Here is a 13310-nt window from a genome sequence, read left to right on the forward strand (position 1 = left end):
ATATCCCAAATGCTTAATAAAAATAATGGTATGATTTTTTTTTTTTAAACTTTTAGATGCCTAATCACTAAATTCCATTTGGTTGCTAGAAGTAAGAAAGCAATTTACACTGAGATTTAAATTTCTAGTTTGTTTCAAGATCTGTTTTCCATATGCTGAAATCACACAGAATGGCATAAAGTCAGGCACCGATCTTCCTTCACATATGGAAATCAGAATTTTATAGCCTGATGACTGTAATATACTATGAGCCAATCCTTCAGTATTAATTCAAAGAAGATCAACAGGAGATATGACTCAACAAAACTGTGTAAGGACTGTGGGATCTGGCCCCACGTTAAGCTCATACTCATAACATTTATACTTCACTCTCCTTCTTGTGACTTAAGTTCTCAGTCCCTAATTCATGAAAATAAATAGTGCATTCTGCTGCCAGCTATTATGCATTATATTCCATACTACACTAGTTTTTATTTGTATGACTTACCCTGCCTCAAGAGATTTCCCCCCACCTCCCACCAAATCTCTTTGTGCCTTAAGAATAGTGATGTGAAGCAAGCTTAACTTTCTTTTTTGAATCAAACCATTCTTTTACTCCCTCCACAGTCAGGGAAATCTTTTACTTGCTTTCAGCAGGAGATTAGATAAACATGCAAGAATTTTACTTCTAGCTTGGATAGAGATAGAGATAAGTTGTAAGATAACCATGTTGCTACTGTAGCTTATTGCAGCTTGAGTTCATACAGGGTATGGGTCATCAATGTTTCTGAGGAAAAAGTAGGCACTGAATAGGGTTTATAAACGTGTCTGTTAGCCCTATTAGTCAGGTAAGTGGAATGAATATGAGATCTATGGAAATCTATACCTGGGCTTATTTGTTGTCTAGTCTTGTATGTACCTAAAACCTCTTTCTTGCCTATACTGAGCAATTTGAGCAGCCCCTAGTCATGAGGTATTCCAACAGCATCATTAGAAGTGTTCTAGTTCTTAGAAATTCTAAGCACTAAGACTTGCAGTCAGCTACTCACTTGATTAATCCTACAATCATTTATGAAATGCTTCTGTATTTTCAGTAAGATGCTATAAAGAAAGGCTCTTCTTTTGTTTTGTGTCCTTGCCCCCATAAAGAGGTTGCATAGCTCAGACATTGTTTCATACTCTGTGCACATAATGTTAAAGAGATGGACAAGTCCAGAGGCAACATCAGGAATAACATCTTGTTAGCCAACAGCTATAGTCTACTTCAAGGGAGACCTGGAGTAATGTTGTGTTCCACATATTCTTCTTCATAAGAAATAATTTTCAGTTGAGTGGTGGAAGAGTATGTTGTTTGACAGATCTGTGGAGTTTGCAGTTTGGTTGTTATCTGCCCTAGAATTTGCTCCATGCCCAGACATCTTGTTTTCTTGGCATAAATGGCAATTGGGTACTTTCAGAGATACTTTTAAGAATATAACCTTAGATACTTGTCTTGAAAAACTAAAATCAGATTGAAAGTAACTTGAAAAGGTTGTTTCTCTTTCTCCAGACTGAGCAGGTATTTGGAGAATTTTGTTCATTGCTCTGTGAGCTTTTGCATGCTAAGAAAATATCAGCACACTACTTTTAAAAGGAACAAAAGAGAACAGGCATTCAGTTTCAAAGGTTTCCCTTTCTATTGATTTAAAAATAAAAGCCTAACACAAGCAAATCACAGTTGTCTAACTCAAAGGGAATGTGGCCAAAACCATAACCAGCCATTGACATGTGTGTTCATCCAAATTTGAAGTAAAATCATTACATGTCAGAAGGGCATTTAATCACATTTGCATTTGTTGTTTGCATCTTTTCAGCGGCTTTTTTTAGCTCTCTTGGTTGCTCTTGTGGTATTTACAAAACTAACACTAGGAACTGTAATAAAGCACATGTGTGGGTTTTTTGGGTTGTGTTTTTTTTATCTTTTTTTTTTTTTTTTGGAGGATTTCTTTCTTCTTCTATTCTGTTTTGTACATGGAAAATAGGGAAATACAATAGTCCATCCCTTCCAGGCTCTTTGGCATTGTATTTCCCTATTATCTAGCTGTGTCTGTCTTGGATGACCACAACCACAATTAGCCAGTGGAATGAATATAATGCTTGTTGTTTATATCCACATGTACAAAGCTTGACAGTTTTTCCTTTCACGTGTAGATAGGTCTATCTACTGTTGTGTGCACACTCATCTGTTCCTACATTTATAGCTGTAGAGAGAAGGATTTTCCAGTACATGGTCCTAAGTGTGCATATATATATTTGTACATAGATGTATCTACATGCAGACTGACATTTGATCTCCACTATTTGTGAGATCAAACAGAATGCTCTGAAATTCATAGCTTAACTATACAAACCTAAGTTTTATTCATGCATGACCATTGAGGTTTGTGGACATGCCACCATACTCTGAACAGCTCATGTCTATGAAAGACACAGCTTCTTACGTGAACATCTACATGCAACTAGGTCTGCATATCCATCACTTTCTTTGCATATAGCACCATGTTTGGGCTTATTTAATATTTCTTCTCCTTCAGAGTTTTTTATATTTGCTTTTATTTATTCTTTGCTTACTTAATTTACTTTTTCTCAGTCTGAGAAGAAAAGCCAGTGGGCAGACCTTATTGCAACCTTCCAGCAATAAGGGAACTCTTCCTTGAACCTACAGTCACTCTTTTATCTATATTGCTTTTCACAGCTATTTGCTTAAGCTTATAAGAAAAGTCAAAGGTGTGTGGACAGCAATTATGTGGATAAAGATAGGGAAACTGCAGTCTGTTGTCTGTCATATGAGGAATAAAAGGAGAATAGTATCATCCTTACAGAAACAATTAGAAAATTTAGGTTAGTGAGAATATGTTTATAAGATATTATCAATATCATTCATATTTATGGTGTTAGGATGAGGAACAGGAAAAGGAGAAGTAAATGTCTTGTTCTAGTCCAACCCAGGAACAGTTATAAAAGAAGACTTCCCGTGTAGTAGACAGCAATTAATCAAAAGCTGTCATGAAACACCTAATTTCATCAGAATATCATACTTTGGTATGACGTGCAGCAAGAAGGGTTGATACTTGCTCTGGGCATTACTGTCTTTTCACATCACCATATGGACAGTAAGCTTGTCTTAACAGATGGCTGGCTAGCTTTGGATATTGGAGGTCCTATAACATAGAATCATAGAATGGTTTAAAACCCTTCCCCCTTGTCTGATCCCTACACTCGCTGATAAAGAGTAACTCTGTCCTGATGGCCACGATAAGGTCTTCCCAGAGCCTTCTCTTCTCCACACTGAACAATCCCAGTCTCTTCCAGCCTTTCTTCATAGAAGAGGTGCTCCAATCCTGTGATCTCCTAGTCCTTAAGTATATATTCAGGCAAAATCTCAGAAAGAAAATAAATAATAGATGGATATTTCTTACAAGATAATTGTGTGCACCATTTTATCTTCTGTTATAGGCTCTCCCACCATTGTATGGAGTTATCAGCATTTAAGTTTCTGCCCATCTTTTTGGAAGTGGGATATGCTGTTCTCAGAATAATAACTTTTGATATCTATATAAGCATAGTATTAGATGAAATTAGAGATCAAGTTCTTCAGCTATATAAATTCATTTTCCTTGGCTAAATGAAATGATAGTACACTGAATTTCACCTTTCTTTTCAGTACAATCTTTTCATTTTGTAATTGCTTTTCTTGTGAGCTTTTAGATGTGGTATTTTAATGCCATGCTTATGAGCAATTTAAATACTTCCAGAAAGTATTGGTCATGAATATCCTTTAGTGAAACCTCTGAGTGGCCAATTTATCTTATTCTCAACAAAACAGCTTTGCTGGGGGCTTTGATTGTTGTGGCTCAATTTGAATGTACACGCTGAAGACTGATAAATCAGCGTCTTCACGCTGACAGTGAGATGATATTTTATGAGATTATTAACCCTAAATTTATTCCCAACTCTTTTTTAAGTACCTTGATTAGAATTTCATTTTGCATATGAGCAGTTTCTTTTCTTTTTGCTGCCAGAGCTTATTAAAGTAGCTAACGTTCTGGTGAAATTGGAAAGTGATATAGACAAGTGACTGGGGGAAGGAAAGCAGAGAGTGTAGCTTCTGGGATTTATTCTGCTTCCAAGGCAAGCAAATGCAGGAGTCTTAATAGTTTTGCCACCTGTGAATTATTTGAATACATCTCACTGACGTGTCCCTTCATCTATTTGTGCAGAGAAAGAAGTGGTACATTCACTAATTATTCAGCACATTAATTTTCACAGTTTCAATTTTCATCTTCATTGCCTTTAGGTAATGTCTTCCAAAGCTTCAACCCTTTAGAGTTTATCCTGAAATTTCTGCCTTTCAGGGACTACTTTTAGAGCAAGTTTAGCAGAGAGGGTATCAGGGCAGAGGGAAGTGTATGTGATAACATAAGACATCCTGAAATAAATTCCAAGACTACTAAAGAAACAAGACAGGAAATTATATGTAATTCATAAATTCAAACTGTCCCATAAAATGAATATAACTCGTTTTGTTTCCATATGAATGTACTATAGGGGTGTCAAATTTCCCCTTCTAGCTTTGTTGGATATAATCTCAGTCCCTGTTTGAAGTTTCCTAGTGTATTGTTCAGATCCTGTGCTATATCAACAGAAAGAAAAGTGAAAAGAAATACAGGAAGCAATAAGGTCTCCTACCATTCTGGTGCTGGCATCAGATTGGTGGATTATTTATTTATTTACATATTGGCTGGCTGACTGACTTAAATCCCTGAATTTCTCTAAGCCCAGGCTGTTAAAAGCATCTGCTGTTGAGGCTAATATAACTGCCCTTAACAAGCCCAAGGCTGTACTTTTATTTTTCATTTTGGATGAAAAGGAATGTGAATGGATTATGATTGTGAATATATTCTGGATATGACATTTTCATAGTTCCTGTTTAAAAAAGAGAGGGGAGGATTTTCAAGTTACTGTGTTATTGACAGTAGTTCCCTTAAAAGGTCTAGCCAGGGACACATTTTAAAGAGGAAAGATGTAGATTAGTTGAAGGGGAGGTGAAAGTAAACCAACAGAAATCTCCAAAACTGAAAACTTCAACATTCACTTCTCTGCTAATTCAAACTTGAGCAGTCTTGTGATGGGATCAGCCACACATCAGTGCTGGTAATCAGCAGGGCAAAAAGAAGTGGATTACCAGAGATGAAGACTGGCTTTTGTGCAACATATTGGCTCCAAAGTGTGGATGTGTCTTTCATTTTATCTAGTAAGAGAAAAAACATGATTTTTGTTCACTGTGTGTGATATGAGAGGGTAGAATGACAGCAGCAACTGCTTATAACCTGGAATTTCTTACATCTTTGTAACTCAATTTAAAATGATGAAAAAAAAAATTATCTGGTACTCCTAGAAAATTCCTGCATGTCAGTACTACAAACCCCTAACAGCTGAGTGCTCAGAGGATTTTGACCAACAGTACAGAGTCTCTTGACTCAGTACTGGTTCTGGTTTTGTTCAAAAACTTCATTAGTGACCTGGATGAAGGGGCAGAATCCACCGTCAGCAGGTTTGCAGATGATACAAAGCTGGGAGGACTGGATAGCATGCCAGAAGGCTGTCCTACCTTTCAGCAAGACCTGGACAGACTGGTGAATTGGGCAGAGAGGAATCTTTTGAACAAGGGTAAAGTGTAGAGCCCTACACCTGGGAAAAGTAGCTGTATGCATCAGTACAGACTAGGGGCGGACCTGCTGGAAAAGAGCTCTGTGATGCAGAACCAAGGTGTTGGTGGACAGCAGGTTGGCCATGAGCCAGTAGTGTATCCTCTTTGTCTAGAAAGCCAATGGTATCCTGAAGCGCAGGAAAAAGAGCGTGGCCAGCAAGTCCAGGAAGGTGATCTTCCCTCCAGTCTGCCCTGATTAGGCTGCATCTGTGGTACTGTGCCCAGTTCTTGGCTCCTCAGTTCTTCTTCTAGGGACTTCCCAACTTCTAGGGAGAGTTCAGCAGAGGGATAGAAAGATGATCGGGTGCCTGGAGCACCTCCCTTATGAGGAAAGGCTGAGTCTGGAGAAGTCTGAGAGGGGATCTTATCACAGCTATATATATTTAAAGAGTGTGTTGTCAAGACGATGGGGCCAAGCACTTTTTGGTGGTACTGAGGAACTGGATGAGGGGCAGTGGCCATGAACTGGAACATAGGAAGTTCCATAAAAACATAAGAATGAACTTATTTACTGCGAAGGTGACAGAGCACTGGAGAAAGCTGCCCAGAGAGGCGATAGAGTCTTCTCTGGAGATAAAAACCCTCCTGAACACTTTCCTTTTTATCCAACTCTATGGAACCTTTAGCAGGGAGTTGGAGTAGATGATTTCCAGAGGTCCCCTCCAAATCCCACAATTCTTTTGTGATTTTGTGAGAGCATTTTCCTTTAAAGAAACATCTACATTAATTTGAGATCAATTGTTTAATGATTAATACAGAGTAAAATGTTTTATGATCTCTGAAATTTTTCACACAGATTCACAGAATGGCCAGGGTTGGAAGGGACCTCAAGGATCATGAATCTCCAACTCCCTGCCACAAGCAGGGCCACCAACCTCCCCATTTAATATTAGATCAGGCTGCCCAGGGCCCTATCCAATCTGGCCTTGAACACCTCCAGAGACAGGGCATCCACAACCTCTCTGAGCAGCCTGTTCCAGCACCTCACCGCTCTCTCTGTAAAGAACTTCCCCCTGATATTCAACCTAAATTTTCCCTCCCTCAACTTAAAACCATTTCCCTTTGTCCTGCACTTATCTACTCTCTCAAAGAGTTGATAGAAGAGTTGATGGAAGAGTTGATTTTTAGTTAATTCCTAAAGATCCTCTGGACTTTCTTTACCTGTCTTCCCATGATTGTTTATTGTTTTTTTGTTGGTGGTGATATTTTGTTTTGTTTTTTATTATGAAATTAGATCTTGGACTTTCCACATAACTTCTGGGTTCTTTTTCCCCCAACCCCTTTCCTTCCTCTCTCCCTCCCTCTCTTCTGCTTGTCTGCCTGTCTGCCCTCTCCTCTTTTTCTCTTTTTTTTTTTTGTCTCTTCTCTCTCTCTCTCTTTTTTTTTTTTTTTTAAATAAACACATCCATTTCAGTTTTTCTGTCTCCATTAAGGCTTAATATTTTAATCCTTTTTATGGCCCCTTGTTATTAAAATAAACACATAGCTCCATTAGGTAACTGAGGGAGATGGCAGACCATCAGAAGAGTAGAAGACTACTTATTTTGAATAAACTTCATAATTGTGGGTGTTCTGAAATCTGAAATTGCAGAAACTCTTGGAGACTTCTCCCTTCCCTGAATTCCCTCCTGATCATCTTCTCTTGTAACCCAAGGCAGCTGGGTTACCACCTGCTTCATGGAGCCTGACTCCTTGCAGGTTTACATGACAAGTCTCCTAGTCTGGAGTTTCCGAAGCACTATTTCTAAATCCAGCCCATGTGCAGCTTAAGGCACATGAAAGGACTCGCAGTTAGATGTTATGGCCTCTGCAGAAATTTAATCTGGGGGGATATCTGAAGCCTAAGGTCAGTTCACTAAGCCAAGGGAAAATGGCTAATATGCACTTCTTCAACATATTACCCCACGTGCTGGAGGGAGACAACGGTTTAACCATGGAGCTGGAGCTGCCTGCCATATGTGGGCCATTTTTTCCATGAGGCCTACAAACACAGTCGAACCAGCATACTGTTTTCACTTCTTGGCTCTTAGAAAACATGTAGCATGCACTAGGCGTTATCATAGACTACAGTTTTCCTTTCCTCTTCTTCCCTTTCTCTGCACCCCTCTCAGCTCTTTTCCTGCCCACAGCCCTTCCTAGGTGAAAGGCAAACCCGAAGTCTTTGAGTGTAAGATGCACTTTTGAACCCGTGCTGTTGGGTGGGTTCCGAATTCTGGAAAGTGATTTCACCCACCCTGCATCTGAACCAGTCCTAGCCTCAAAAACTGTTCTGAGTCAATTAGGCGACAGGTCTGAGATTGAGCCAGCTTGGACCTGCTCTGTATTGGATCACCCATGCCTGGTGTTTACACCAGTACAGCAGGATTTAAATACAACAGGGTGTTATAACTTGGGTCTGTGAGAGCAAGAAAAAGAGCTCTTGTATTCGCATTGCTCCCCGGTGTATATTTTCATATGGGTAACTGGAGTGAGAGATAGGACTGATCTGAGTTTTATAAGACACTGTTATAAAATGTTATAGGGAGCGCAGCGTGTAGTGTGTTGAAGTGATACGGTGTCAACTCCATCCTCTGCCAGCAATCCCCCCGGCTGGCTGCTACCCTTTAAGAAGAAGAAATGAGCTCACGTTTGGCACATTTCTCTCGGGAAACAAATTCCAGCCCAGCCTTGGGATTGACTGTTTAGTCCCTAAACTACTGAGATGACTGTTTATCATTTCTTTCCTTTTTTCTTGCAGACTAGAAGGCATGTACTCCTCTATGGTGGGTCATGGGGATATATTTTAGAAGACTGTATATATACAGCTATGTGACTTGCTTGAAGGCAGGAGGAATCCAACAGTACAATGTGGACAGCACTGGCAATGTTTTGATCCTTCAGAGAGTACTTAATGCACAGAGCTGATGACTGCCAGAGGGTGCATATATGTTCAACATCTACTCGTAATGATAAGCCTGCCTTGCATGACTACGCTATTTAAGAATAAAAGACAAAAAGAACTCAGGGCAGAATGGAATACCACAGCAAAGTTGTATTTGTGTCCCTGAGAGCTGAGATAGCAGTATGTCCATTGGGTGTCTTTCCTCAGAGTAAAGAAAAATTGTCCACCTATTTCTCTTCCTGTTACCTCTGCTCATAGGACCAGAATAAACACTGAAAAACTGCAAGAGGATCTCAAGGAGATTTTCAGTTCTCATCTTTACATCAAGGTATCTTACCTCGTTTCTTCCAAGAAGCTGGTTTAGATTCTGAAGAAAGAATAAATGAAAAACAACCTAGAAAAAGATTAGGATTTTTTTTTTTTTCCTGGTCTATTCCTTTCTAGAAAGCTGAAATGAAAAAATAAATCCTGACCCATTTGTCTGTACTGGCAAAGTCTGAGTATAAATTAATTTCCAGAATTCAGCATATACCCTTACATGTCTGTGCTTTTGTGCCAGTGCCTTCCTTGCGGCATAGTCACTCAAATCAAGGGTTTCCAGTGCCAGGGGCTTTCCATAGGAAGTACTCTCATGAGCTATTTACAGGTGTTTTGCCTGATCTTGCAAGTGCAAAGGAGGCAAAAGTTCCTAAGCTAATTTCCAAAACCGAAAGCCTTGGGCAAATGGGCTTGGACTGTTCTACTCACAGCCCTACACTAGACAGGAGTTAGCCATAGTCCTCCAGGGAGCCAGTGCAAGAGGTATAGCCATTCCATCTCAAGAGCTCTGATATTTACTGCAGCTACTTCTTTCCAGATTGCTTAGCAGTGAAGTCAGTTTCTTAGCAGAAGTTTGAACAGACATCCTTTTGATTTGGCCACAGGGTATAGCGTGCAGTTAATCACAGGAATAATTGTACCCATGGTCACTCAGCACCTCAGGTACAGCAAGCAGCTCTGGCAGCTTGGGCAGTACAGCATTTGCTCTTTCCATCTTCTTTTAACTTCTACAAAATCAGAACACCCTTTCCTTTGGAAAGGATTCTGCCAGGCATTACAGGCTCGTGTGGTCCCTCTCAGGGTGTCTGGCTGGCAGCTCTCTGGCTGAGGTTCTCTTGTCTTTTCATGGGATATGGTCAGGATAATGGGAATAAAAGCTATCTGTCACACCAGCTGAGCAACACTAATTAATTCTGACCCTGACAGTCAGTTTAGGAAAACAGATTGATGTTCATTCCTACACAGCTCTTGGTTATAGTGCTGAGGTTACCATGAGGAGCTCTACTTGAATGAGTTGCATGAAGGGGGCAGATATCTAGTGAGAACTGGAGGGCAGCTACTGCCATGAGGAATCCTAGTGCTTCCAGTGAATTATTCTGCTCTCAAGATAGGTTTTATCTTAAAAAATCTTTTTTGGAAGAGTACTGGAAGAACTGATGTGCTTCACTTATAGGTACTATTTAAAGTGATGTGCAACTTTATGCTTAGATACATTAAATAGTTTTTTTGTACATATGTGCTGAAATTGGACATGCCAAGAAATTTGACTAATGATATTTCCAAGATAATAGCTTAGAAATGTTTCCACAGCTAGTCAGAAATGTCTTGCATGTCAGCGCTTTGTTTGACAGTAATTACCAATATTAATTCAACAAGCTGTAATTTTTTTTTCATCATTGGCTTCTTTTAAAAGCCAGAGATTTCCAAGTAATTTTCTATCTGAACTGTAATCCATCTGTTACCTTGGATGGATTGCAATAGAGATACACAACCCTGTGAAAATGAAATCTCGTAAACCATATATTTACATTAGTTGAAGTTCAGAAATACAACTTTCCTAAAAGGGATGGGGTTACTGGCCTTGTCTCCTGCTCTTTCATAGGTAAGTATTGAGAGCAGTTTCTACCTGGTTCACTACAGACAGCATTTCTGTACCCTCTGAAGTATGTAGTTGACTCCAATGACAAGCTAGTATCAAAGGATGATCAAAGATTACTCAAAAGAAAGAGAATGTATGGCTTGGCAAGTATTTATACAGGGATGTACTTGGATGTATCTGAAAAGGAAGGGCAAAAAGACCACATAATAGGGAAAGATAACTGTGTTGTTTTTTTGTCCCTAATATCATTTTCACAGTAGCAAAAGAAAAGTGGCCTCAGAAGAGCCTTGCGTATTGTCACTGACAGTTCATCATACCCCTAAACAGTGGGGTATGATAAGAAACAGATGATCCAAATTTCTTAACCAAACCCAGCGGTGCATATCATCTGGGAAATAACTGTGGCTTAAACTCTGTATCAGTGCCTTAGTCCAACAACTGGTTAACTGCATTTTTCGCTATCTATATTGCTGTTTAATCTAGGAAACATACAAGTGTCTTGAAAGATATGAATTCAGCAACATTTTGCTGAAGAAGGGGGAAGACTGGAAACCTTTGTAACTGAAGAGCAATGAAATAACATAATCTGCATTTATACACACTCTTCTCTGTGTGACACTGACAAATAGTTGGCTTCTGTAGGGATACTACAGTTCCAAGCAAAATTTTAAATTAAATTCCAGTATGTGACTAGGACATTTATTTTCTTAAGGCTGAACTACTTTTATAGGTCTCAGGATCTGAGCAGAGGTCTTGCTACTTTTCGTGTTTCTCCCTCTGTGCACCCACACACATGTGTACACACATGCTGCTGAAAGAGACATGGTTTTCTCATCAGGGATGCAGCTCCTGGATGGTCAGGCAGCTGTTGTGATTTAAAGATGTGTGACACTTGTTGTGTTTTTCACATACTATTCCAGATGTTGTAAAAGATATCTGTGTATACTGTGTGTTAATGGAGAGAGTAGAAAAGAGCTGTTATTCAGCTCATACTCTGAATACAACGTGAATGCTTGACAACTCTTCAATTAATTCATTAAACATTGTTGCTAGAATTTTTTACAATAAAATTGGACACCAAACTCTTTTATTAGTCAGTCTAATTTTGTTATATTCTAAGAAGCTGTTTTTTTCAGGTCATATTTTAAATACACTCCCCTCTTCCCTTATTTTTTTTAAGATTTTCAACAGTATGATTTATCCACTGTCAAGGAGTTCATTTCTTCATCCTTCTATTTTGTACACATGATCCTTCATGCTTTCTTGTTTAAATGTATGGGGTTTCCTTCTCCTTGGAGAATTATTTTGGGCATCCTCATCCCTCTTTCCTTTACAGCTGCTGTACTGGATGTTAGCTGCAGGATCATCCTCAGGTTAACTGTGTATTAGGGTAATGAGATATAAAGAAAGAGCTGATTTTGATTTTTTTTGTTGTTGTTTTATGTAGGTCATTTATAAGACAATTGCTTTCAGGGAGTGATGTTTCTACCACTGATGCTGTAGATGTCAGGACAAAATAGTGTTTCCTGGGAATCTCAGCCTGAGATCCACTTGGATGGACAGAAGAGGGAAGGAAGCTCTTTTAGAATCAGCAGCAGGGTGTAATGAACCTTGATGAGCGTCTGCATTCTCTTCCTTTGTCATATACTGACATTTGAAAAGTACCAACCTGAGTGCTTCTGGCAGGGATAAAAGACTTGCAAAAGAGGAGTATTACTTTAAGCAAGCTTCAGCTGGTGGCTACTTTGCTTTTCACATATTTAGAGGCTGTACCTGCCCTGTTTTTTTTTCTTCCTTTGTTTTTCTTCCTTTTTTTTTTTTTTTTTTTTTTTTTTTTTTTTTTTTTGTGGTGGTGGTGGTGGTGATGGCGGTCGTGGTTGTTTGGTTGTTTGGTTGTTTTGTTTTTCTTCTCTATTTTTTTTCCCAGTTTACTCTTTATGACAGTAACTTCATGTTTTTATGTAGGTTTCTCAGCTTAAATGGCTTGGTTGAAAGTGGGTAAAAACTATGAATTAGTGGTATAAGATCCTTATGAAAAGTTTGTATTGAACAGCGAATCCTTAGCTTGTAATGGTAGATATTCCTTAAGCCTGCAGTAGATCCATAATCTTCTTCAGATTTGGCTCTTCAGGCATTGCTAGAATTTCAGGCACAATCTTAACTGTGCAGTTTGCAAGAGAGAAAACCACACTACTTTCTTTAACATTAAATGTGGATAGAGTTGAAATGAATTATGTTTATTCCACTTGTTAAAAAAAAAGTTGGAGCCTGTTCCAGCTTGAGATCACATGCTTTCTGGGAATATATAGGTCTTATAACAAATCTCGGAATGCAAATAACAGGCACATGGCTCCCCTCTGGGTGGGAGTACAACTTATTTCTGAAAAATTTGGACCCTTAGAATGTCTAGCTGTGCTGATGCTTATAATCTGTGATGAGGTAAGAGTACTTGCTTTATGTGATTTTACCTTGCAACCCTTTTTAATTATGTCTTTGACTGGATTTTCACCCAGTGCTAAACAACCAGGGCAAGAACCCATTTTTTAGTTTCCTTGTGAAGTAAAAGCATAAATGCAGGTCTTTTTCTTAGCTGCAAAAAAGTACAAACACAAAGGTTTATTCTAAAAATACCCTTCAGAAAACAGCTGAAATAAACGTGGTAAACTGGCATCCTGGTCCTTTTGTCTCACATTTAACTGTTTTGTATCTATGAGATTGATATCTAGATGATGGATGGCATCTGTAAAACTGTAGCATGTGTGATCTTCTGCAGCTGTGGGGAT

The 13310-nt window shown here is 39.0% G+C and overlaps 1 protein-coding gene across 3 annotated transcripts in view; it reads left to right on the forward strand.

Annotated features, from left to right (window-relative positions):
- The window catches only part of ADAMTSL1 (ADAMTS like 1), a 396646-nt gene that overhangs the window by 219910 nt on the left and 163426 nt on the right, over nucleotides 1–13310 (forward strand). The window lies entirely within an intron of this gene.

The sequence above is a fragment of the Meleagris gallopavo genome, chromosome Z, assembly GCF_905368555.1.
Source record: "Meleagris gallopavo chromosome Z, MGAL_WU_HG_1.1, whole genome shotgun sequence".
NCBI classification, from domain to species: domain Eukaryota; kingdom Metazoa; phylum Chordata; class Aves; order Galliformes; family Phasianidae; genus Meleagris; species Meleagris gallopavo.